This window comes from Motacilla alba, chromosome 8, assembly GCF_015832195.1.
Source record: "Motacilla alba alba isolate MOTALB_02 chromosome 8, Motacilla_alba_V1.0_pri, whole genome shotgun sequence".
NCBI lineage: Eukaryota > Metazoa > Chordata > Aves > Passeriformes > Motacillidae > Motacilla > Motacilla alba.
This window is the reverse complement of record NC_052023.1, coordinates 13,885,898-13,913,047: the sequence shown is the minus strand read 5'-3', so window position 1 is coordinate 13,913,047 and position 27,150 is coordinate 13,885,898. Positions and strand designations below refer to the sequence as shown.

Genomic DNA, 27,150 nt, shown 5'->3' with positions numbered 1-27,150 from the left:
TCTGAGTCAGCTGATTTTCATCCAGGTGCTGACAGGCATTTTGATATCCTTGAGAAGACAGCAGTGGCATCGCTAACAAATGAGATTCGCTGCAGCATCTTTAGCATATTCCTGGCGTTACAGCTCATCCCTTCGCTAGCAAATTATGCTGCAAAGGCTGCATATGTGGGAATCTACCAAGGTCCAATACACGTTACTGCCCTTTGGGTCTTGCTGGACAAGGATCAGCTGGTCATTGCATGTACTCCAGCAAAATCCTACATGTACACATCTAGACCATATATATGTGTGTGTGTGTGTGCACCAATGCAATGACACTGGTTCTCAAATAACCACATGCTCTTAATGCACATGCAGCACTGATGGATTTGCATAAATGTTTTTACCCAAATACTCTCTTTATCAGAAACCTAACAAATATAATTCAACAGTGCTGTGAAATATTAAATTAACCATATCCATGGTTCTAGCATTACACGTGTAGGCAAAGATAACAGAAATAAAGACTTAGGGATGGACGTTTGTAGTCACATTCACACTACTCACATATCTTATGCTGTATTAACAAGTTAATAGCCATTGATTAATTGCAAAACATACCAATGATTATAGACATTATGTGTATCCAATCACTTAGCATTCAGACTGTCAACTCTTATTCCAGTCCTAATCTTTAGGTTCCTTAATTTTCTTATATAAAATCTTTTTATGCTGAAATGCCTCATAACACTGCTTATTTACAAGTAGTTTGCCTTCTGTCAACACAATTAGTTAAAAAATAAAGTAATGCAAATATGAAAAATGTTCTGTTGGTGTATGTTAATATATTTCACTAAAGTCCCAATCTGAAAATTCAAATTTCATTTATTTTGCTGATCTATACGAGATTTAAAAAAATATACTCTAAAAAAGTCATTTCAGCAGTTTTAGCAGTATGGATTTGATGATGTTGTTTCAATGACTCTCAGCAGGTTTTCATCCATTTTTAAACATATTTCTTGGGAACTATCAGTTAGGAATATCCTAGCAAGACCAATGCTTCACTCTGATAAAGCCTAAAGCTCTGTATCAGATGTATAGTTCCCTCATGAAGCTCACATATTTTACCCTACATAGACTTAGAACTAAAAATAAGAGGGTCATTTCAGGACAAAAAAAGAGAAATTTCTTCTAGTTTAAAGACTCCCAGGTGTTTTCAGTAGAAATCACCTATTCACATAGTAATTACTTCTGGAGCCACATATCCTTTCACTCCATAATAATTTTGATTTCTAGATGAGGTAGTGGCATTTCTGTAGCAACTCCAGCCATTGTTTTCAATACACATTTGAAACAAGTCACTAAATTTAAATCATTATGCATCTTCATTTTCTTCTCTCGAATTTGAGGTGTGCCTGCATTGCAAGGGGTTGGCATACACAGATTGATGGTTCAGCCCATCCATACTGATCATCCTTAGCCTGAGGGTGTAGGCTCTACTTGAGTTATGATTATTTACCTGCCTTAGCTGGGGTTTTCTTTCTGTGGTCAGCCTGTCTTACCATTGCAGCAGTGCCTCTAAACTGCGGGCTTTGAATACCAAATTAGACTGCTCTTCCCAAAATCCCACATTCCTGCATCTTTGAATACCCCTGGCAGGCTCCTTCTCTCTCCTAAACACAATGATATATTTGGCATTTAACTCCTTGTTTTCCTTTTGGGTTGTTCCAGGCTACTGGCACATTTCCTGCTCTCAGCTAACCCCTGTTCTGCCAGTGTGGGATGCTTTTCTAGCAGGTTGCTAACGTGCCAAGAAGCATATGTGTTTCTTTGTGAATATGGAAGATATTTTCCAAATTTTACAGCTTCTGACCCAGAAACAGGAATATTCATCACTGCAGCATAATTTCAGACCTGCCAAGAATACATCAATTATGTCATGTAGATGTGCTAAGGGAAAGGATGAAAGCAGGAGTACAGCAATTTCCCCTGCTCCCTGTACCAGCTATACAGACAGCAATAAACTACATCCTTCTGCAGGGAAGGCTTCATCCACTGATGCCAAATTCATTCCAGTTGAGGACCCACCCACTCAGAGAGAAGCGAAAGGACTTACATCATATTTCTACAATATCTGAGATTGCCAAGGCCTGAATCCACTATGAAACTAAAGCAACTTGGCCCAGAACTTGCTCTGCCAGATGTCCTGAAAAATGTTCTTTGATGCTCTTCAACTGTGAATCCAAAAGGAATCTGAAGCCTCAGGAAGGTGTTTGTCACACCATGGATGTTACAATTTTGAGGGACATTTTATTTTGGAAGGAGTCTTAACTAAGGGCAACTTGGGCTTCCTTCAGGGTGACTAGGTAGACTTAAAGCAAAAAGCTCCAAAGGAAGTTTACACCAGCAGCTACTTGTTCACCACTGCCACCCCTTCTTTCTTGGCATTAGATGTTTCCCAAATATTTCCCAAGATAGCCACTGGTCAAAAAACCCCCATGTAAACAGAAGAAAAGATTTTATATATTCCCTTACTGATTTTTAACTACGGTTCACCACAAGCCTCTCAAGAGCCGTAAAGCTGCAAGGTGGGGTTTTTTTTGGTGTTTTAGACCTAATTTAACAAAACAGGTTCTACGCTTTTGCTGTCAGTATTACCCCCTACAAGAGAGCATTTGATCAAATTTTCTATGGATATTGGCTACATATTAATTCACCACAGGAGGTGACAGGTGCTGTGTTGAGGTCAATGTTCTGCAGAACAGACATGTTTTTTCAGAGATAAGCTACAGACTGCCTTAATGGGCAAGTCCAGCTGCTCAGTTCTTGGCCTTTATCTCCTATGATCATTTGGCAGTGGGTGTAGTCTCTTGCTATCAGCCAAGCAGCACTTTTTTCAGTTGCTTATAATTGTTCTGCAGATTATTCCATATAAGTTGAATTTGTACATACTGAGTAGAGGAATGCAAACAAATAAATTCACATTTTTCTTGTATTTTTAGTAGTTCAGCAACATATTTGTACTGCTGCATATGAACTATAGCAGGAATGAAACGTAAGTCAGAGTTGATGGTATACTTGTCTGATATTTGATTCTAGTTTACTCCCACAGATTTGAATAGAAATACTACTTGTGTAGTCAAAGTTATTAAAAATGCATAGCTGCTTAAAGAAACTATATAATAAGCCACTTTCAGGGCTTAAATTACTTAAGTTTACCATAATTGAGAGGTGATCAATATTACACTGTTTGTTCTTACTGTATATTAAGACTCTGAATCACCTTCTACAGAATTAAGAAGATTAAAAATGAAAAACAAAAAACAGTGGTGTTTTTAATTTATCTTTTTAGGTCTTTTCTACAGAGATCTCTAAGTTAATTACAACTGTTAATTTAAAGTAGACTAAGCTATATTAAATGCCTCAGTATCTATTTTTCCTCAGAATTAAAAATGACCTTAATTCAGTTTAGCTGAACTCACTTTGGAAGTGAAATATGCTAGGTTACCTGAAGGTCATTTTAATTCTAGCTAGGAAAGTTCAAACAGTTTAGCAAGGTTTCCTACATACTCTGCACCCAATAAGTGAGGAATGATGAGGAACTAGTAGTCTCACATCTAAATCTAGGCTTTACAGTATTCTGCTCAAATGTATGTCCTTTACATTGTGTCCCTCTGTCACTTATTACTGTGTTGGTTAAAGAAGTCTAGCTAGAAAAGTTCTTAATGCATAATCAGCTTTTCTGCTGGTAATATCTTTAGTAGTGCCATCTAAAAATGGGAAAACAGTCCGAGATGGTTTTCCTGTTTTGTTTTGGTTTTTTTTTTTTAAATTTCTAGAAGCACATTTTAAAATAGAATAAAAATCACTTTCATAAACCTGTATTTTTACCCCTTTATATTTCTCCAACTTGCTGTTTTTATCTCAGAGTTACAGCACAGTTGCCAGAAATACTAGGAGCTGTGTATATATGCCTAACAAAGGCAATATATCCCATTTGCTCTTATGCTTATTATTTCTTCTGCACACATCATCTTTTGCTGCAAGTGTTTTTATTGTACAGAAAACAATCATCCAAGGCAGCAACATGCAGTTTCTTCATGGTTCAGACCCCTGGCACCTGAAGACAAATACAAGGTTTTGCTTAATGTTCAGAGTCTTCCATCTGCTTTATTTGTGTTGTTATTCCTTGCTCAGGAATTCCAGCTCTGGGTGTTTTTCTGCCTCTGATATCTCTGTCTTATGGTATTTCCAGCTCTTGGTAATATCTAAGGTTCCAAAGTACAGTCCAGTCCAACACTTGAATATTCAATACTAGTTTCTTGGCAGATTCTAAATTGCCTTATCTGCAGTCTGTTTCTCCCAGAAGTCTATTTCTGCATTATTTGCTCCACTTTCTGTTGAAAACCAGTAGCTTTTTAAAGTTGGAAGGGTGTTACAATTTTTTTTTAAAGTCTAAAAATCTTCACTAGATCGTACCCTATGGCAAGGTAATGCCACACTTTATCATACACTTCTAGCACCCCAATCTTATATAGTAAGTATCTTATAATCTTGTCATCCCAATATTATAAAGTAAAATACACTTTTAAACATTCAGGACCAAAGCATATAACTTTAATATGCTTCATTTTTGTACCAGCTTCATGAATATCCTCCTTTTCTTGGATTGCTGAGAAGTGTTAAATATGCCAAATGCATCAGCACTTGCTATTTTCAGAAGGAAAACCTCTTTTTGATAGACTTGCTTTTAAATAACACTTACTGTTTCCAGATGTACACTGAAGTGTTCTTGCCTTCTTTTCCAGTAGTTTCTGCCATTTCCAGAATTTGAGCCTTTAAATGCTTTAATTTCTTCTCAGTGTATTTTTTTTTCAAAATTTTTTCTATTGCTGGTGCCATAAATGAATGGTCATTCCAGGCTCAGAGGGTTTCAGCAGATTTCTTCAGTCAGATACCTGCAGTGCTTTTTCCTTACACTTACAAGCCAGGAAGCTAAATTGCTAAAAGAATATTTAGACCAGTAGCCTTTCATTAGGAGAAATAATAAACAAAACCAATAATAATATCATATTCATAGGGGTGAATTTATTGAAAAAATATTCATGCAAGAAAAAAAGAGTAAAAACCACTTTCCATATGAAAAAAAAGCAGCAAAAACCAGATTTAAAGTTTATTTACTATTTTTGGATTTCTTTGTGTTTGACTCACAAAGCTAAAAGGAGAAATATCTACAGTGCATGCCAAGAAGAACTTATAAATTCTCATTAGCACAAAGAAGAAGTGGTTATTTCAAGTGGTTGTAATGCAAATGTCAATGTAAAAGTGTTTTTCCCCCCAACTCCAGAGCCTGAGAAGCCACTGTCAGACTATACTTTGATATCAGTAGATGTTCTGTATATTTGATGGCTGTATGGCTGATTCACCAAGAAAGAGAAGTTGAGTGTTTTCAAGCATTGTTTTAATCACAGAACTTTGACTTCTATTTGCATTTAGCCCAAGCCAGATTTTCTCTAAACTCAGTTTCACATCTGAAATACAGAGGTAATTTTCTAATAATAGCTGAAATAAATGTAATGCTTCCAGTGAAGCTCTTATTTTTTAAATCCATTTTAAAAGACAGTAACCATGTGCAGTACAGTTTTTGCACATGAATGTGACAGAAAGGGCTTTAAAACTGGTATTAAGTATTATGATTTTAACCATCACACTTATAAGAAAGAACTCCATTCTTTTTGTGCAAAGAGCAGATGCATCCTCAAGTAATATATTAGCCAATAAATGTCTACATATAAAAATCATCCTCAAGCATTTCTCATTTCCAATGCTGTAATTCCTTTCAAATAATTTCAGGTAAAATGAATCAATCAAGGTCTCTAACAGAGGATGTATAGAAATCTGTCTTGGGGATAACATCTGCATTTATTTCTTATGCTCAGGTGCAACATTTTATCACAGAGGTGATGGCATTATATGTGTAGATCACTTGAAACAGCTAGATTTCAAAGCTTGTCCTTTGGTATTTCTCCTCAGAAATCTCCCCTTCCACCTACTTTATCACAGTAAAAGTTATTCTGTGATTTAATCAGATATTTTTTGTCCCTCCTAGTTTTAATTTTTTATACTGCTAAAATAAATCATATTTCCATTCCTCCCAAAAATGTTCTTTTCTATCCTCCAAAGGCTTTATATGCATGTATTTTCACACTTGGCTTTTCCTTTTTCCCTATCCCTTTTGGCCTCCATTTGGTTTTTTTTGCCACTCTATTCCATTTACTTGGTCTTTCCCTTCACTGTACTGCAGATTTACTACCAGAACTGTTATTTTGTAAGAGTTCACAAAACCAATGGAATGCAGCAGCACAGTTTGGTGGTGCTTGGCATCCCTTGCCTTCTCCAAATATTTGTAGGTTAGATCTTAATTTTCATGGATAGTGTTGAAGAAAAATGAAGGCATGTTAAATCAGTCAGGCCTTTCCTCATCATTACTGAGAAGACAAACCAGATTTCTGATCCCCTGAGCACACACAAGCAGGGGCAAAGGGCATAAAGGCCATTACTGATAAGAAATTATTTTTCTGAAGTCTCAAATGAAATCTTGATTTCTTCGTACTCAAATGAAGTTTTGCCATCGGTGACATCAGGATGTTACTTGCAACACTGGGCCTGGGTGTGTTTTCCAGTTTTGTGCCTGTTACTCTTCATAAGCTATCTCAAGGATATACTTCTCTTGCATCCTCCTTTTCATTTCTGCAATAACATGCATCAATTTATGAAGAGACAAGAGTATGTATAATTGACCATATCCATTCCTCAAAGTTAGCATAGGATAGTATATTGAATAGGCACAAAAGACATGTTAGAAATGGTCCTTGGGTAAATAACTGATTCCTATAATTTCTTAGAAATGCTAAATCCAGGTTACAATTGCTCTCCTTCAGTTTAAAGTTCATTTTCCCTCTGGATGACAAGGGAGGAATATTTTTTTCAATTTATTGTCTGTTTGAAGAGGGAGGTAAATAGTTTGTATATGAATCCTTTAACATAGAAATATTAAGAACACAATCAATACCAATACTTACCATTTATAGAGGGCTTTTTCATCCACAAATTTCAGGGTTATACAGTTAGAGGTAAAAGGCTTCTGAGAGTTTCAGTGGTGTTGGTGAGCAGGACTTCTATGGCAGCTGGGATTTCAAGGAAGGAGGAAAGAGAAAGGCTGGGCTGCAGGACAGAAGAGAATGTTTGAAAATGGTAGAGAGAAGAAAAGGAAGCCAGGACAACTGGAGCACATACATGTGCAGGAGAGAGGAGAACAGATAAAATAATTATGGAAGAATTATAGAACTTGCCTCATGCAACAGGAAAATATGCAATGTATAGTCTTTAAAGAAAGATAATAGGAGATGGTAACCCATCTCATTTGGAGAGAAAAAGTGTTGCTTTAATTAGGAGAAACTGTGATTTTGTTACAATCTTGGCAATACACACACTGTCCAGGTTCATCCCTGCCTGTGTGTGCTCTATGTGTGCTGCTGTCTTTTCCCTGATGACTCTGAGTGGAGTAATTTGCAGACTTCTGGTCCAGACACAGTCTTTTAATAGATGTTTGTACAGCTGCATCACAATGGGGGACTAATTTTGAATGGGGTCTCTGTTTTCTACCATAATTGAAATAATTAATCATAGTCACTCAATAATGTTGTCACTGTCACTTCTTGGACATAAAATCCAATGAGATCATAAGGAAATGCACATTATGTTAATATTATCTATTATAGTCAAAAAATTACAATCCATAGTCTGAATCAAAACTAGGCTGTGTTTCTCCACAGGCAGGGCTCCTTTCCTTGATGTGAGTTTGGAGCCCACAGCACAGACAGGGCAGGCCCCTTTAAATCTCTGTTTTATCTGGTTGCCTAGACAACCCCTGTAAACATCAGTGGAACAACTGTGGTCTTCAAAAAGCTGGGGACCTTGAGGAAAAATGAGGTCATGTGGGGACAGACAGATCCAGTGTATCCTTACCTATATGAGCAGACATTTTTTTTTTCACAGACTTCTTTTGTGCATTTGTTTTTGAATGCTTAATGCTCTTATAGTCTGTTTCAATTTGTGATATATGGAAAGAATAAACATGTTTTCTGGCAGCAGGTTTTTTTCTTGTTTTCCATATTGCTTTCTGTTGTGACAGAAATACATACCTATATACAGGAATTTCCACTTGTATCTGGTAAGGTATGGATTGAACAGATACTGAGAACATTCACAGTGTGAAAGGACACGCATGGGAAAAAGCACAACTTTGCTGGGGTAGAAGTCTCATGCCCACTTTTCTCATATTTGACCATATTGCTTAAAATAATGATTTAATTACTACGTCCAACAGCAAAGGAGGAGTAGCTCACACCCCTCTTTCTACTTGGGCCTGCCTGCCAGCAATAACATAAGTATTTAGTAACATTATATGAACTTGCACCAGTTTGTGAATATTTACAAAAACTGGTTTTATTTCCTGGATGACCCTACTAACTTAGTTGACCCACAGATATAAGTTTCCACTTTCCTTCAACTTATGCCTCATTTCATCTTATAGCCTTCATACAGTAGAATAATTTTTTTCTTCATGGCTGCTCAACAAAAGGAAATGTTTCTCCAAACTGCTGAAATTCTGGGACTTCCTTTCTTAAACAGTGGCAGACAGCAGATGGAAACTTGAAGATATTTGAAGAAGAACCTCCAAGCTTTGATTACTAAACAGATACAGATGCTCCAAAATGATATTTTGTGCGGCTAAAAATAGAAATGTTCCTATCTTAAAGCTGTTCAAAATCATGCCTGAACCAAAGGAACCTCATTAATTTGAGGATAATTGACTGAACTCTGTGGATAGCCTTGGTGTTATAGTATCTGCTTACATCAGTACTGAGTTTCACCCAGAGTGTGTTTGGAGTGTTGAGGACTATAAAAAGTTATTGTATATGAAATGTTACATTATGTCAATATCATAATGCTACAACTTGTAAATTCACATTGATCTGTATAATAAAAGACGTTTACAGCACTAATGAACTCAATCAAGTGCATGTTTGCTGATACATAAAAAAGTAACAAGCCATCTTGCTGGGCATTTGATTTCCAGGAGATAATCCCAGACAGTACTCTGAAGATTAGAGAGAGAGGAGATAAGAAGCTGTGACAGGCTGGCAATATCTGCCTGAAACACCATCCCCTGATAGCAGGTGTTGGTGCTGCTGGGAAGCTGTTGCATGGATTTTGCTAACATGCTGAGCAGATGGCTTATAAAAGAAATGGGTGTTGCTTTTTGAAGCAAAAATTATGTATGGCCTGAGAAGTATTGTAGCAAGAATCCTAAGGGAATATAAAATGTAGGGATGGAAGTTGAGCTGTACCTTGTTTCTTCATTGGTATTCTAGGCTGACACTAGTAAATGGATGGTTTATGACAGCACAGATTATGTTTGGACATGGCTTTATAGCAAGGGGGAAAATGCACCTGTTTAGAAAAGTGTTGATTATCTACTTAGTAAATATATTCTAAGGTAAGTGTTGTGCAAACAGAAGAAAACACACTATTTATAGCTATTGGCTAATAAGAATAGACATTATTCCTATTATAAATCTATATGCTGATTCTGTTTCAAAGCTTTTGAACTTCAGGATTGTCACATTAAATATTTTGAAGATCTTTTTGGCATTTGCGAGTACTAACAGCTGCACAAGGATAGAGCCTGTTTCAACAGCAGGGGTAAAATGCAACTTCAAGTTTTCTGGACCACATCAGACTGTGCATCCTACTGCAGCTCTGTAAGCTGGTGGTTCAGCAAGCAGGAGAAATAGGTCTGCATTTCCAAATCTATTCTGTGATTTTGTTCAAGTACCAATGTTCTTTAGAGAATTTAATTATCCTCTTTGTAATTTGAGGACATTGTATTTACTGACTTGGAGATGGATTACATATACATCAGTACAGTGCTCATAATTATTCAGGTAATATGTTTGTAGTAACAGGAAGCGTGAAATAGGAACTGTGTTCAAATAAGTCATAATTCTTTCTCTTGAAGATAGAACTGATTCGATTGCCCTCACCATTTTTCAACTGTAACAATTAAAATTCATAAAGGAATCCAGAACTTCTGAATGGAAAAATTGGAAAAACCGAAGAAAATTCTTAGAAATACGTCAATTTCTGAGAAAGCACTTTCTTCCTGATCTGTTTTTCTGTCTTTCCTGCTTGTTCATTTATGAAATTTATAAGATAATCTTCATGCTATGTAAAATGTATTTTTATTACTATTTCTATTTACAATAATTATCTAGGCACATCTGTTCTCAAATGCATCAATATTCAATATTTAAACTAGCTCAATATTAAAAATATAACTCTATTTAATGCTCCTAATTAAGCATCTGTGTATTTAATACCCCGCTTTGGTTCCTTACTACATTTTGCTAGCTCTAATGTTTCAACATGGAGGTAGTGAGTACCATTTACTCTCAGAGTGATTCAGAATGCAGATCGCATTAAAAAAAGTAAATCTGATCTGCTTCTGGGAAACAACAACTAAAAGCACATTCAGGAAGAGATTAATGCCTCCTGCCTCCCAGGAATGGAGAGGAGAAAAAGCATTTCTGCTGTGAGGCTCTGGCCTTTGCGGGGAAGATGTGTTGCCAGCAGAGAACAGCACCCATTGGTACCAGCCCTCTGAAAAGAGGAAGCATTAGCTGCACTTGGAAGAGGAGGCTTATCCTAAAATCCTCCCAGGAGCCAAGCAGGCCACAACTATATTTCCAAACTTCAGGTTTGCTTGTGAAACATGGAGCAACAGCTGGGTGCAATCTCCCATCACAAACTCCCGCTTGTGGTTTGCTGATCTAATGTACTTTGCTCAGCAGAGGTGTGCACATCGCTGGGGTGGAGAGGCCTGGTTTGGGCTGTGGAATGTGGACACACCGCTAAAACAAAGCAGGCAGGGGCTGCTACATGCCCAACCCAAGCTTTGACCCAGAGATAACGTGCAGTGCATGTCAGCCTCACAAATGGTTTCATCTGCAGTCAGTGGCAGCATTCCAAATGACTAACGGAAAGAGAATCAAACCTTTCCTCAGGAGCATCCTGGAACACAGCTTTGGCACAGCTTGAGAATAATGACTGTTTACATGGGGACCAGCTTAAATCCTGTTGCTTCAGCATGGGTTTTCTATCACTAAAATTCAGACCTGTTCCTAGAAACATCTACACAAACAAGCATGGGAGCTTCTATCAGATTACATGTTTGTGGCCAGAAATTATATCTCTGCAAAAAGTAAATTCTTCAACTTTACAAGCTACAAATTGATACCATACATGAGAAAACAGTCTGATATCTCTCTAGGATTTCTTAAAGGATTTTTCATGTGCTTTTCTGTTCTTAACAATAATTTTAGCATTTGCAAGAAGTACACAATCTGTTCGTATTAAAGTATCAGCTTACCTCAAAGGATGTTGAAATAGAGTAAAAAAACCACAGCTTAATGCTGATCAAGCTGCAATTAAATTTTCATTTTTATTTAACATTATCAACTTTGTTTCAGTTCTTTCTGACCAAGAAATAGAAAACTTGAAACTAAGCCTACTCAGTATATTTATTTCTAACTGTCTTGAAGAGGTAGTTGCAGACATTCTCAAGGTAGGCTTTTTTTAGCCAAGAGATTGTGCAGAAAAGACTATGCTGGAATTGTTTTTAAAGGTATGTAGTAGTGAGGAATGTATGATATAAGAATGTAATAGTATGAACAACAGAAGATCATTAATTAATAAATCAGAAGTCAATAAAAGATTACAGCTAGTTCCATGGCAAACATAATGCAGACAAAATCAAATGCCATGGTGACTTCCACTGCTTGTGAATTGGGCTCCTAACCTTGATAAACACAGAGGATGCCACATAATCTACTGAGATAATTGACTAAATTTCAGTTGCAGTTTTATGATTTATTCTGTAAGTATTCTTTTTTTGTGACACTTTTTATTCTTCTGAAAAATTCCTAAAAATTTTTGTTGGGCAAGCGTTTCTCTATTTTTTCAATCCTTATAGCATTTATCTGATTAGGTCACGTGCCTTTATGTGAGGATGCAAAGTGTTTCAGGAAAAGCCCGAAATGTTTTTTCAGAGTGGCAAACAGCGATTGTGCACACGGGAGGAAAACATTTGGCTACGGTTCCAAAGGGGAAGAGGAAAAAAAACCTGTTTGGAGCCGCGGGCAGGGGGCACGGATTTGCGGATCGGGCAGGTGCCGGGCTGTGCGCGGGGAAGCGCCGGCGGCTCCGGGCCCGCGGGCGCCTCCACCCGCCCCGGCCCCACGCGCCGCCGGGCCCCGCGGCCGCTCGGGGAGGCTCAGCGGCCGGGGAGCGCTCCGCAGGGTTCCTAAGGCGCTTCCCGGCAGCCGGAGCCGGTCCCGCGGCTCGGCTCGGCCGAAGGGAGACGGCCGCAGCCAGCCTTAAGTGCGGCGCGGTGCGGCGCGGTGCGGCCCGCCTCGGCGCTCCCGGCGGCCGCGGGCCGCTCCGGGCGCTGCCCGCGTGGCCGCCGGCTCCGCTCGCGTCCTCGGGCAGCGAGACAGCGCGGGCCGCTCCACCGCGAGCGGGGGGGCGCACCGGCGGACCGGCAGCGCTGCCCCCGGCCGCCGCGCCGCCCGCCCCGCTCCGCGGACGCCGCCCGACGCCCCTCAGGGCAAACCTCGCACGTACCTGTGTGGGAGGGCCCGCGCTCCCCGCCCCGCCCGGCCTCCCGGCCGCCGGCGGTGACCCCTCGCAGGGAATGGTTTGTCCCGGCTCCCCGCCGTAACCTCCCGCTCCTCCTCCCGCCCGTGCCCGGCGCGGATGCTGCCGCCCGGCATCGCCCCGCCCGGCATCGCCCCGCCCGGCATCGCGCCGCCCGTGAGGCGCAGCACGCGCCGCCCGCGAGCCCCGGAGCGCCGCAGGACCGCCCGCCCGCGGCCCGGCAGGTGAGGTCAGGGTGAGGGGCCGGCGACACCTGCTCCTCCCCTGCGGCGGCGGGGGACAGGCTGCCACCCCCGTGAGAGGCGGCGGAGCGGCGGCCCGCCGTGATTCAGCATCGCCGGCGGGGGAGGGAAGCCGTGTCCGGCCGGGGGGCTGCGGGAGTGTTGGGGGACCGGGGGCTGCCGGAGCGGGATCTGCCGCCGCGGGATCTGCCGCCGGCTCGGGGCGATGCTGCGGGGCGGGAGCGCGGGGAAGTGCCGGCAGCCCCGCCGCTTCTCCGGTGCCCCGGGGCGCACGGGGCAGCGCTGTCCGCCCGGGGCCGCGGGCAGGTGCGGCGGGAGCGCGGGCAGCGGCCCCTCGGGAAGTTTCCTCAATGCAGCGGGCAGCCCTCGCGCAGGGAGGGAGCATGACTGCGCGTGTCGCAGTGTGAGGAATAGGGAACCAGGAGGCATTCCAGGATTAAAGGTATTCATTTTCCCTTCTCCCCCCCCTTCTCCCAATTTTTGCATGCGAAGCCCATCGTCTGTGCGGGTCGTATCGCATGTACGGCCGGGTCCCTTCAGAACCAGTTAAGGTTAAAATGGGATCGTCTTTTGGCAGTGGTACCCAGTGGAGTCTGAAATGTAGAACAAGTTAAATCTCTGGAGATGCAAGTCAAATATCTTCCTGTGCTTTCTGTGCTTAGCTGGAAGCCCATAATCTGTGGGATCTTTTTGAATTTCTGCTGCTGAAACCACATATTATTGTAAGCAAAAGGGAAAAGCAATTGATGCTGGAATTTGAACGTACTGCTGAATTCTGTGAAACTGACTTAAGGTCTCAGTGTTGATTGCTTTTGTGCCTTTCTTATGTATTTGCAGTATGAGTACCAAAATTAGACTTTGTTCCTTCTTAAACCCCCTCTAAACCAACCAAATACACACATCCCACCTACCTCCAGTTCGATATACTTTTCTGTCTAAATCCCTCATTAATTAACCAGAGTGTTATTAGCTATCTAAATAATATTCAGAGAAATCCTGCTGGTTCTTTTCACACACGGATGATTAGAAGTACTCTGTGGGAATTGGTTGTCCCCCGAATACTGCAGAGTATCTCAAAATATACAGTGACTTGGCATCTGTAGAAGCTTTTGCCCCTGTTTTAAGTGCTGTGATGGGGATTTTAGTAGAAATAAGACATGTTATTTTTTGAACTAATGATAATTCAAACAAAAAAAAATAGAGAAGCAGGTATTATGCGAGGGGTTTTCCTGTGTGGCGAATAAATATAATGTCTGTGATGACATATGGAGCTATTACTTCTAAAGCAAGATTCTCTGGAGAAAAATGTTACAAAGCTTCAGAAAACTACAGGAGCTATTTATTGCAGAATATGTGACTTCTTTTATAATGATGAAATATGTTTTTAGCTGCAGGTATTCACCATAATATGCAAGAACATATAGAAAAATAGTTGTCAGGTTTTTTAATTTATTTTTTTTCTTTAGAAAAATGCCCCTATTCTAGATTTCTGATGGTTTGGATACATTTCACATATTTCCAAAGGGATCTACCCAGCACTTTGGGAGTGTTAGAAGAGGCCAGGAGATCAAGCCTGTCAGCAGTTATTAGGTAATTATTCCAGTAATCTAACAGTCATTTTAGTAATGTGAAGCTAAGGCTTGCAATCAAAATAAAATTTGTTCCCATGTTCTTTCAAAGCTGATAGTGGTAAATTGGCAGCATAGATTTAGTTGTGGACAATGCTGAAGACCTGGGAGATTAATTGACCAAGAAGTAGTTAGACACAAAGCCATCTTGCAGTTTTTTGTATAGTTAGGATTTTTCTCTAAGACGTTTCTAATGCTGTATGTTGGTTATGAAGGCCATAAATAGAATTTTGAAGGTGAAATGTAGCACACTGATACTGACTGCTGAATGTGCTCACTCTGAATTGACAACATCAAGAGTGACTGAAGTGTCATTTCTTGATTTTGAATCTCCATCCTTGGATATTTATTATAAATTTTAAAAGTCTCTGTAGGATGCATATGGCAAATTTCTTGAACATCCACATTTTCTAACGTTCTGTGCTTTTTTTTCCCCTTTTTTTCTCCTTGCCTATATTTTAATGTTTAAGGATTATTTTTGCATTTGCTAGCTACTTGCAGATGTCTCATACTAATTGAGAACACATTAATCTAAGGATGTAAATCTTTAGGCCACAAGAAATTGAAATGAAACCTTAGTGTCTGTAATAGGGAAATGGATAACATCTTCCAAGCTACCCTGCATCTACTTTTGCAAAACTCCTGTTTTAAAAAATGCAAATGGCAGCATGTTGCAAGATAAGTTTTTGAGATGAGTTACTGATGTTTTCTAAATTTCGTGGTATGAATTTATCAGTGTAAAGGTGTCTTGTAGAAACCAGCAATGTTAATTTCTCGCTTCTGTATGTTTCCACAAATCTTCAGAAAGTTCCAAGTGTTGTTACTGCCTTGAAGTGTTGTGGCTTTTGGGCCAATCCTAAATCATGAAGACACTGATGTTGTTTTGATAGGCCTTGTATCAGTCCCTGACAAAAAAGATGAATACTTGCCAGTTATTTTTCTTTTTGATGAGGTATTTCCGTCATCCATAGTTCACACAGTGACTCTACAATGATCTGAGTGTGAAAGGAATAGTTTGGATTTGCCTAAAAGAGGGAGTTAATTTTATTTGGAAAGGTGCATACAAACTGTCAAAGCTAAGAAATCTCCCAGGGAGTACCACAGCATTCATATTGGAGCATATTAGCTGAATTTTGTTTTTCCCTTGTGAACTTCAGAACACTTAGCCCTCGATTAATTTTTATTTTCTATGTACCTGAAAGTTAATTGAGGCCATTTGAATCCTACTGATGGAAGTCAAATGGCCCTTATTAAGCACGAGGAGCTCTTTAGAGCTCCATTAATGCTTACCTAAAGTCCTGCCAGAATGATACTTTGAAACTACTCCTTTTGCAGACATTATAAGCTTCCTGGAAAGTTTACCGGAACCAGTGAACCTTTTTAACATTAATATTTAAAATACTAATGTATTTTTAAATTTAGAATGGAATTTTTTGATGTCTACTACTCTGATGTGTAAAAGAATGATTTGAGATTTTATGGATATGTGAGAAAAAAGGTGACATTCTGAAGGAGTCAGCCTTGGAACCTGGTGGGCATTAGAGCAAATGTTCCTTTTCCAGGGTTGCAACCCCTTGGTGCCAGAACCTCTCACACTAGGAAATTCCATAGTTCCCCAGTCTACTGAATCCTCTTGTTCATGGCAGTGAAGGCAAGAACCTACAGGTTCTGTAGGGGTCAAATAATAGATTTTGCTAAGAGCATTTCCCAGTTTTCCTCCTTGCCTTCTCTCTGAAGTGTTCATACAACTGTGCAATATAGTTTCACAATTCTACCACATTAATTTATACTCATTTACCAACTTTTACACTTTTGCTCTGCCTTGAATTCCTTTTGCCAGGAAACAAGCTCTAACATTAGAATAAATTTTTGGCTTTGTGTTTTGAAATGTTAAGTAAAGCAGACATAATGGTTCTTGCTTTCAATATCAGTTTTAATCAGAATACAGGATCTCCAAAATGAAGACCACTGTATATAATTGTACTATTTGTTTTCCCAGTGTTAAAAATTAAAGTTCAGATAATTTACAATGTTAAAATATAGATCCACATTGTTTCAAAGGCAGTATTAAAAAGTACAATCACATGGGGTTTTTATGAACATTCATTTCTGGGGACAGAGGAACAGTACTGCTTTACAGAGAGCCCAAATTAACAATAATGAAAGAAAGACAAAAGAAAACATTCTGATTTAGGGATCACTTTTCACTTTCTGGAGTGGAGTGAGTGTCATGCCACTTCCCACTTATGCTTGTATTTGGTTTTGGAAGGATTCCAGATTGAAGTTTAATATGCATGACTGTCCAAATGCACCTTAGATGGCTGCATTACTGTTAATTGATAGAAAAACTGGCTGCCTGAAAGGATGGAAGTGCTTTACACAGCAGTTCAGGAGCCCTTTGTGGCCAGCAGTAGTAACAGAGTACTAACAGTCACTCTTCAGAATAAAGAAATGAAGGCTAAATCCACTTTTCATATATAATAAAAGCTGCAGAAAGAGTTGAGTAGGGTGTGGGTTTCACAGTTAGACACAGCAATGTGTTGACATGTTTATTTTCATCCTTGCTTAGTAGCAAAATGCTAAATATATTCTTCTTTGGTTACATTAAAGTATGATTCCTTTCAACTTTGTCCTTGGGTTGACATGTGTTTGTTTTATTTTTAGCACTTGAAAACCAACACAGTTATATCCCTATAGGGTGCAGTGGAAGCACTGGAGTATAGCAAGAGAAAATGAAATCAGATGCTTAATACTGAATTGTTGCAGGTGAAGAGGCAAAGATCTTGATACTGATAACAACCACAAAAAAAAAACAAGTGGACTGACAGGACAGAATATTGTGTGATTTGTTGGAAAAATCACTCTTATCTGCTTGATCAGAGTGAACTTCTTGAGAAATATAGAATAGAGCTATGTGATAGAAGACTGTGCTTTCTATGCTTTTGTGGGTGGTTGTCAAATGTTTAGTGTTCATTGAACATGAAATTTCTGTGAATTTGTAATAGTGTTTTATCCTTCCAAGCTTATCTTGGTGTTGTGGAAGGTGGGAGAAACATGCAAAAACACTTCATGTGAAGTATTGGTGAAAGAAATCTCAAAGATGTGCAATTTACTCACCAAGAAAAAAACTACCCTTTGAATTAAATTTTATTTCATGGGGCTTTTTAGAGGGATATAATATTATCCTAACTTTTTATGCCAACTTGAAGTCTTTGAGAGACTATAAATTACTAGTGAGCATTAACAATTAGGCATTAATTTGAATAATTTTTTTTTTCTAAAAATGAGCAAAAATTATCTGAGAACATGAGTTTGGTACATTTTGTGCCACTTAAAAATGGTAGCATTTACTGAAAATAATGTTTCTGAGGATGGAAAGGAGATATCCAGTTGAATAAAATAAAGTATGGAGATACAGGAATCAGTGCTGTTTCAAGCCAAGCTTGTTTCAAATTCATAGAGTTGGGAGTCTTTTAGGCTATTGTGCTAGTTGTGGCTGGGGAAATGTTAATTTTCTTCACAGTACATAGCTTGGGGCTACCTTTTGCATTTGTGCTGAAAATTGTGTTGATGAGAGATGTTTTTGTTATTGCTGAGCAGGGCTGACATTGAGCCAAGACCTTTTCTGCTTCTGGTACTGCCGTGCTGGCAAGGAGACTGGGGATGCATGGGAAACTGAGAGGGGACACAGCTGGGACAGCAGATCCCAGCCCACCAAAGGGGTATCCCAGAGCATATGACAGTCATGCTTGGCAAATACAGAGGGGTGAAGAAAGAGGAAGGGGCGGGGGGATGTTTGGAGTGATGTCTTTTGTCTTCCCAAAGAACTGTTACTCATGATGGAGCCGTGGTTTCCTGGGGATGGTTCAATGCCTGCCTGTCCATGGGAAATGGTTTGTGAACTCCTTGTTTACTTTTCCTGTGCATGCAGCTCTTGCTTTCCCCATAAAACTGTCTTTATCTCAACCCATCAGTTTTCTTACTTTAGTCCTGATTCTCTCATCCATGCTGGGAGATTGAGGTGGTGGGGAAGAGAGTGAGTGGCAGCGTGGTGCTTAGTTGGCAACTCAGCTTAGTGACAGATATTGACCCAGAGCAGCATCCACAAGTGCAGAAAGAGAAGACAAGTAAGGGAACAGTACAGAGTTAGATATGAAAGTCTGGACACCAGTTGAGAAATTATGCAGTTAATGACCCCGAGCAGTCAATTAAAAAAGCCTATATATTACTTTGTTCTGTTGCCTCTAGGTATGAAGAGAAAATGAAAGGACATTGTGGCCTTTTTGCCAAAAGCAGCACTCAGGAATACAAGCACATACAGGAAGCAAATCTTTGATATTTTATGAGAAAATGAAATAAAACTTATTAGAAATGAAAATAAAAAAGAAGATCTATTCTTGTGAATGTGTGTTTGGGAAGGTCTGACACAGATAGTCAACACACTGTTTAGTTTCACTGATAAATAAGTCTCAGTCATGGGATATGCATACATAATATAGTTCCAGTTGTTTGAGGATAATATCGATTAATAAATCAATTAACTGTACCAATTAATCTATTGATTAATGGTGCAGTTGAAGCTGAGTTTCTGCAACAGCTGGGTGGAAGACACCTGGAACCAAGACACTATGAAGAGCCATGGGGAAAAGTCATCTGTGGGAAGAGACTTCAGGAGAGATGTTCAGATTTCAGTCCCTGTTCTATTCTTCCACATGAAATTGCATCTCAGTTGGCTGCACTAAGTTTTCTCCTGTAATTTCCTACTGTTTTGAAGTCCTTGAAGTACTTTCTTCAATTTTGGAAGATGTACCTGGCCAATCATGACTGAAGTGGAGGCCTTAATCCTTCTCTTAGATGGACAAGCAAGAGACATTCTCTGTTTTTCAGAGAGAGCTTCTGCTCCTATCATTTGCAAATTAAGAGGGTAGGAAGTAAGGGGAAATGTCTCTTTCATACACTGTAGCCTTTGCACATTCTGCTCCTCAGCTGCATTCTACCTGCATTTGATTTCCAAAGGCTGGCATTTGGGCTACTAGGACTACCAGCAGTTTATGTGAATATATCCCTTCCCATCTCACTAGAATCTATCCATAATACTTCATCTGATGCCTTGAGAGGCTATAGAACAGAGGCTAGACAGTGTTAAAGGAATAAAGTAGGTATTTATTAAAAAGGCCTTGAAAGGATACACCTTGGGCAGCATGAGAGCCTGTACTTTGTGTACTAAGGCTACACCCAAGAGGGACAATGGATCACGCATTTTCACACTTTTATAAGTTTTGGTCCATTTACATATCGGGGTTAATTGTCCAATTATAGCTTCAAGTTATGAAGTTGTATCCTCCCAGATTGCTCTCCTCAATTCCCTGTTGTTTATACCTTTGGGCTGGAAAAGGATTGTTTTATTTAACTAAACTGTGAGAAGAACTTGCTAACACTTTATATGAAATTCAGAGTTGTATACTAATGCAGCTCAGAATCTGGATAATATGAAAGCTAAAATTTAAGGCATCACATCCTTGTAGGATAGGTATAGCACTAGTGGTGCAGTCAGTCTTGTCTGGCACATCCGATGGGCCTGATTCCTGTAAAATTAATGCAAAACAATGGAGTGCACTTGGTAGCTCCAGGTTTCTTCCGTGGTTGTTCTTTTTTGGTGGCTGTTGTTTGTTTAATTTTATTCGTGGGAGAAGAGTAATCCATTTGAACAAAGGAACTTTGCAAATCTTATTGTCAGATATCCTTTGTGGTCCTCTGTCCATTAAAGTGTACTGAGCTGTCAAATCAGAGCAATCTTTTCTTAATGTAAAAGAATAATATGACAAAGAAAAGCCATCTTTGGAAGTGATGTCAGAAAACAATTTCTTATTCGTATAAATTGACATTGTAAAAGAAAACAACCTCATTTGAGGAATATGAATTGTTTCAGAATATGATAGAAACAGCTTTTCCAGTAAAGGACGTACCTTTTCTCTTGCCATTACTACACTTAACATTTCATTTGGTTTAAAAATTGATCTATAAGGTTGTAATGCTGGCTTCACTAAAACCAGGTAGGTTTGATGTCAAAGCTCAGATCTCATTGGTCCAAGCCTGGAATAGAATGAGAATATTTTTTCTTAGCCTTCTATACTAGTGTCTTGTGTTATTGTGATCTTGACCTCTTAATTGTACGTTTGGAGAAACCATTGTCCTGGTTACAGTAGCTCATATCCCTGTTATATCTCTTTCCAGTCACTGAGTCATTTTCTGTTTTTAGATTGTACTTCTTTTTAGCTTATTGTTATGACTAAATCCTACTGACTTTCTTCCCACAACTCTTGTCACTAAGTAAAGTGGGAAATAATGCATTTTTTTCTTATATCATATACCATGCCTTTGTCTTGCCACCCGAAATACAGGGAGAAAATACCTAGAAAGGGTTAAGAAGGAGATCTAAAAAGTGCTAGAGATGGGTTAAATGGGAAGGAGCTGCTGCTGCAGCCAGTCTTTCCCTGGTGTATTACTGCCTGAAACTGTATCAGCTATCAATTATTGATAGAAAAACCTGTTTCCAGAGAGCTGACTCCTCAGATAGTTTCAGCAATGCTATACTAACGGTAAGTGATTTCATTTTGCTACTTCTGTTGCAGAATTATTTTAAATCTGTTTCTATATCAGTGGGAGGTCTTGGTATGACTTGTGTATTCTGCAGTATGTAATCTTGTCAGCAAAGTCCATGATAAATAAATGTTTTGCACTATCAGTAATTGTATGCAGAAGAATTTGGTATATCATCCTGCCACATGCTGCTGCAAAGGTTCGGTTTGTTTGTTTGTGGATTTTTTCACTATGACTCTACTGCAGACTATGTTAATTGAAATCCATTGCCTTCAGTTTGAATGCTCATGCATTCTGTCCACCACATATATTTTGCAGTGAGTTCTTTTTCCAGAATTCTTGTTCCTTTTCTCTATTTTTCATGCTTTTTCTCATCCATTCTTGAGCTTGGGGTTTATCTTTCCTTATAACAGAGAGCTAGATTCAGGAGCATCTGCTGAATGCAGTAAATTGTGGGCCATTAGTTGGACAATATGTACTTGAGGAGAGCAGCATGAAGCATTTTCTGTGGCAGTGTATCTGAATATCACCTGCACAGTAATCCCTGTTTCTAAACATGTGAATCCTGCATGTGCTGTGGAATATGAAGTCCTAGCTCTAGACAGCCAAGCAATGCTGAAAGTGATACTTGGAGCTTGTAATCTTTGCCAAGAAAGAGAGAAATCTGGAGGCAACTGAGTAAGTTTGAGCTGTAATTTCTACTGTCATGGAAGTTCGATTTAAATGGACTCTAGTTTTGACGTGGATGAGACCAGAGTCTTAATTATAATTCTGAATTGTGTCATCAGCAGATCTGTCCTGGAACTGAAACATCATGATATAAAGTCCACAAAAGTCAATAGAAATATCTATATTTACTTCACTAGGTTACAGAGAAAATCCTGTATGCTTGATCTCATTTACATTATAGACTTTAGAAAAGTTTTGTCATTTTTGTACATATCTTCAGAATGAGGGGGCTAGGAAATTTCCTGAAGAAAGCTTTTTCTTCCTTTGAGCAATCAAAAGAGCTAAAAAAATTGGCAAGAAGTTTTATATTTGTTAAGTAATATTCAGAGTCCTGCATCAGTGGCCAACTATGAGAGCCAGTTTATTATCCTTTTTTTCCTATTTGGTATGTCAGTTGGGATTGTCTCCATTCTCATTTGTATTGACACTTTGCGTGAAACTTTTTCTGAAAGATTTGTTGTTGTAGCTATTAGGTGTGTGTACCTTTTCCATACCTTTGGATTTACAAATGCCTTTGATTCGGTTTGGTGCATTTCCTTTTTCCTCATCTGTGGTTTTAAGGAAAATATGCTACTCTCTTTCTACATATATTTTTCTGTAGTGTGAAGGGTATAATATGTCTGAGAGAGTCAGAAGTACAGAATAATAAATTTCATAATTTTCTGCCTAGGATAATATGATAAAAAACCCTGTATGTGGCTCAGTTCCCAGTCATGTTTTATTTTGGCTGGCAGTGATGTATGTTGCTATAACATAATAAGAAATTAATGTATTTGTTTCTTTTGAATATTTGAAAAGGAGTTAGCTTTGTAGCCAGCATGCATTTGACTATGTAAGTTTATGCATTTCTTTTTCATTATGAATGCACCTTTAAGAAATATAGGATTAAAGCAATGGAAAATAAAATTGAACCTTGCTAAATGAATGGAATATCTCACTGCTCCAGCCTCTAGTTGAGGACTTTAATTTCAGAATACTTTTCAAGTGTAGTTCTTAGCTCTTAATCTTAACCAACACTTTTTTGTTTTAATAAAAAAAAAAAAAAGGAAGAAGAAAGGTAATACACACATGCCAGAACCTCTTACTTTTAAGTGTAGCTTTTTAGGACTTGACGAAGATGGATGAGGACAGGACTAACTGTGATATTGTTCCAAACCTGGAACGTGACTTCTGCTGTGATTAAAGCAATGGAGGCAATAGTCATGCTTAGGGCAGTTTTCTCCTCAGGTTTTGGAACTATTTTAAACTACATTAAAAAGCTCTGGTGCTATTGTCAGTATGGGCTCTGCAGCTCAGAGGTGGTGTATGATTACTCAATAAATAAACTACTGAATACTACAGGGTTACCTCAGTAATGCTGTACTTATTCAGAAAGTACATTATCCTGATCCCATGAGTTCAAGCAAATCCCAGGAAATTGCTTTTTGTGGGCTATTCTCGTGATTTAAGTAAAAATTAAAGCTATTGTGTATAAAGTCTGGTATACTTCACTTTTCTCTCTAATTTTGGATATTCAAAGTATTACATTTGGGTTCAATATTTTAGACGTTATTTTTCTAGGCTTTGTGAATACATGCTGTATTTCTCTACAGGTGACCAGTATTTGCACAAAATATTCCTGTAGTAGGATAATGGAGTCTCATCTCTGCCAATGGGGATAGTCACTCTATTTAGATCCCCTACAATGGATAAAATAGTGTGATACAGAGAGTTTGGAGCCAATCCAGCCTTTTAAGGGAATTTCTATAAATCAGGTCAATTCATTTAAAGAGGCTTCTGAGGGCTCACATCCTTTTGAAACTGCTTGATGTTCTCCTGTTTTTATGTGCAAAAATATTTTCAAATCAGTGGTACCCCACTGAGCCCCAAGTACTAAGCTGTGGGGAGGAAAGCATGTTTTTGTGAAGTATTTTATGGCTGCTGGGGTTTCTGGTTCATTTATCAGCTGTTTGCAAACTTTTACTAGCACTCAGTGATATTGTAGGCCAGCTGTGAATATTTCTGACCGTCACTTGTTCTTTGCAGAGTAGAAGTATGTGACAGTCATTAAAATGTTAGAGATCTACCAACACTCATACAAGCATAGAGGTATTGCTAGTGGAGCTGAACAAATGATTTCATAGTTGAAAATGTCAAGATAATGTGATAAAGAACTTGGTGATCATAAAAGAGCACCTTTCTTGTGCTTTCATGGTCAAGAAGCCTTTGAATAAATGTTTCTTGTGATTGCAAGTAACTTATTTTTGGTGATTTGTTCAAGACCTGATTATTGTCTTAACATTTGCACGTCTGATGCTGAAACTACAGGATAATGTCTGCCAATTTAAATTTCACACTGCTGTGGGAGTGTCACCCTTGTTGTTAAACTAGAAAACAATGTTATGTAGCAGCATGTGAATTAGGATGATGTAATCTTCAATCAGGGTTGTCGTGGGCCGTGTGTGAGGATTGCAGCCCATGTCTAGTGATGCTGAAATGAATCTATGAATCGCAGGCTTGTAAAATATGTGATGAAATGATGCAGACCAGCACAGGGCTGAAGTGTGGCTCTTGTGATACACAGAACTCTGTAGAAATGAATTTATCCATATTTGTGTTCTTGTGTTCCTGAGCTTGAGGTTGTTTCACACTAAGCCAATGCTGCCAGCTTGAAGCAAGGGAAGGAGAATTTGATGTGTGAGGGGGAACGGTCTAAAGATATCTTTTTCTCTTTTTTTTCTTCCCCAAGATCCTTAGCAAATCTCTCCCCATGGTCTATTTATAATATAATGAATCACTGCAAATGTATCAGTTTCATTAAAGGATCAGTGCTTTTTATGCTAAGACAGCTCTGCTGATATATGTGAAATGTTAAATTGTCCTATCTTGTAGATCCCTAAGGCCTCCAGCTCTTACTAGAGAAATAAATCTTTAGAGAAGTGAATGATAGAAAAAGAAAGGAGTAGTATAATTCCAGCAATGATTAGTGTGGGGTGTACACAATTTGAAGCGCTGCGTCGTAGCTGTTGGTGTGTGTTGACGTGCTGTAATGAAGAGCGTGGATAGCACACTGCAAAGTCAAAAGAAGAGCAGAGATGTTCCCAGAGGTGCCACAACTCAAATTCCTCTTCTAACTCTCTTTTGTTTACCTTTCCCCCTACCAAACCCACAATGTTGATGTCACACCTCAATATTACTACGACACTGGATCATTATGGAACGTTGCCATCTCTGTTTCATTCATTCGAGGCCATGGCTGTCTCACCACAGTGTCGGCCCTCAGCGCGTGTGATTCCATCAGTGAGTGTGGCTTCCTGGCCTCGGTCCTCAACACAAAGCAAACAAATGTCCTTGTGCTGCTTGGTTCAGGGAAATGCTTCATTTGAGGTGACAGGGCTCCAGCCCTCCTGTGGCCATGGGTATCCTGAGGCTCTAATGGTGTGTGTGTTTCTAGGCTGGAAATGCCTACAGCACACCAATGCTGTTTTAAATGAAGCTGAAATGGTTGTACATAACACATTTATGTAAAACCATTTCACATATATATATATGAAATATTAAAAAATGGTTCTATAATAGATTGAGATTGGCTTCCATTCAGCAGTGTTCAGTGGTACTTACTGTGATCAGGGGGTAGGAATACTTTATGTTCCAGAGTTAGTGAAATGTCCTGCTGTCAGATTTATGGTGTAATTGATACTTGGTGAAGTGATGAACAGTAATGCAATATCTATGCATTGTATCTGCTTTCTGCTGGCAGAGAGTAGAATATGAAAGCTGATTTTTTTAGCAGCAAGTGACAAAGATATGAATTTTCTGAAATTTAGATTTTTCTGTATAAAAGCATTGTTACACTTGCTTGTTTGAGCTATTTTGTCAGTATTTTCCTTGCCATTATGAATGCTAAATAATGTTTATTTAAAGTTCACAGCATTTTATTTTTTGAATTATTGATTTTTAAGTCATGCAGATTCTTATCTCTTACCTTTTCAATTAATATATTTTCAATGTTTTACTGAACAAGTAAAAGATTCAAACCTTGACCTTTCTGTACTTTTCTAATTTGGTCTCACTTTCTTTGATGGTCCTTTTTCAGTATACAAACCATAATTATGAAACTCTATACTACTCAATTTGCTAACAGTCTGAAATATGTTATCACATTAGAAAGGGCTTTTGAAGGGTGAGAATGAGCTAACAGATAGTCACATTGTGTGGTCTGCTATGAAAGTCACTTTGGAGGCCATTTTTTAAACAGAAAATCAATCTTCAGATTTGAAAGATTTGACATTGATTTAAATTTGGCCAGTGTCTTGAAGTTTCATTTTGGAAAATGGATGAATGAAAAGAGAAGCAATATTACTTCAAGACAACACTGAAATTAAAAAAAATTGCTTCTATGCTCAGTTACAATCTCTGTATTTTGTGAGTAGGAAGTGATTAATGCCTGTAAAACTTTGATGTGAAACTCCACCATTTTAACAGCTTCTAACATAAAACATTTCCTGTTTTCTGAATCAGGCACTCTATACTTATAATTTCATAGATGTTTTGTGATATTAAACAATAAAAAAAATCAATCCAAAGCTGTGAAGGGCAAAGTCAGGAGAAGACCAAAGTAAAATCTGTGAACTAACACTGCAAAGCTCCCGGGGCTCTGTGCCACTGTGTGTTGCTGAGCCTTGGAGCTGGCGCTGAAGGGTCTTTTCCTGGCTGGACTCCAGCCATTTAAAATAATGCACTGTAGCTTGGCTTGGTCATTTGGTTTGGTGGCTTAGGGAAATGGAAATGCTGGCCATTGGGATAAACTAGTTCAGACAGTTGTTTTACAGGATTGCATTATTCAAAAAAAAGTGGTGTAAATCATGCTGTTTGGATTAATTTGTAGCTTGTACCTGTCCATTTAGTAAATCAAACACCTGAGAACTCTGTGCATTCTCTTTACCTGAAAGAACTGCTGAATAAACATCTCATCTCTTTGGTGGTGGGAATTAAGAATGTTCAACTGAATGGACTTCATTTGACTTCAGAATATTTTGAACCAAGCCCTAATTACAAGCAATTTTAAGCCAGCTGACAGATAGCCTTTTAAAAACAACCTTGTCACTTTGACATATCAAGCTTCAAAATGAAGACTACTTTTTGCATATAGAATTGCTCTGTAAGAGTGAGAACTTGCCACCAAATTGTTCTTTGAACATGTAGCAATAAAA

General features: G+C 38.8%; 1 protein-coding gene and 1 long non-coding RNA gene across 13 annotated transcripts in view; one reads left to right on the top strand and one right to left on the bottom strand.

Annotated features, from left to right (window-relative positions):
• Nucleotides 1-5,174: 5,174 nt before the first annotated feature.
• Nucleotides 5,175-12,904, bottom strand: LOC119704055. Its single transcript, XR_005257827.1, has 3 exons — nucleotides 12,727-12,904; nucleotides 7,062-7,203; nucleotides 5,175-6,729 (listed from the first exon to the last, which is right to left on the bottom strand). It is a non-coding gene; the product is annotated as an uncharacterized LOC119704055 (long non-coding RNA).
• Nucleotides 12,905-12,921: 17 nt separating this feature from the next.
• The window catches only part of TTLL7 (tubulin tyrosine ligase like 7), a 66,444-nt gene continuing 52,215 nt past the window's right edge, over nucleotides 12,922-27,150 (top strand). For 8 of the 12 annotated variants that reach the window (XR_005257824.1, XR_005257819.1, XR_005257825.1 and 5 more), the window contains exon 1: nucleotides 12,925-12,983. The gene's annotated coding sequence lies outside the window, so the exon portion shown is untranslated. Of the gene's footprint in view, nucleotides 12,984-13,178; nucleotides 21,229-27,150 lie in introns of those variants that run through there. The other 4 variants (XR_005257822.1, XR_005257823.1, XR_005257821.1 and 1 more) reach the window with 4 other exon arrangements.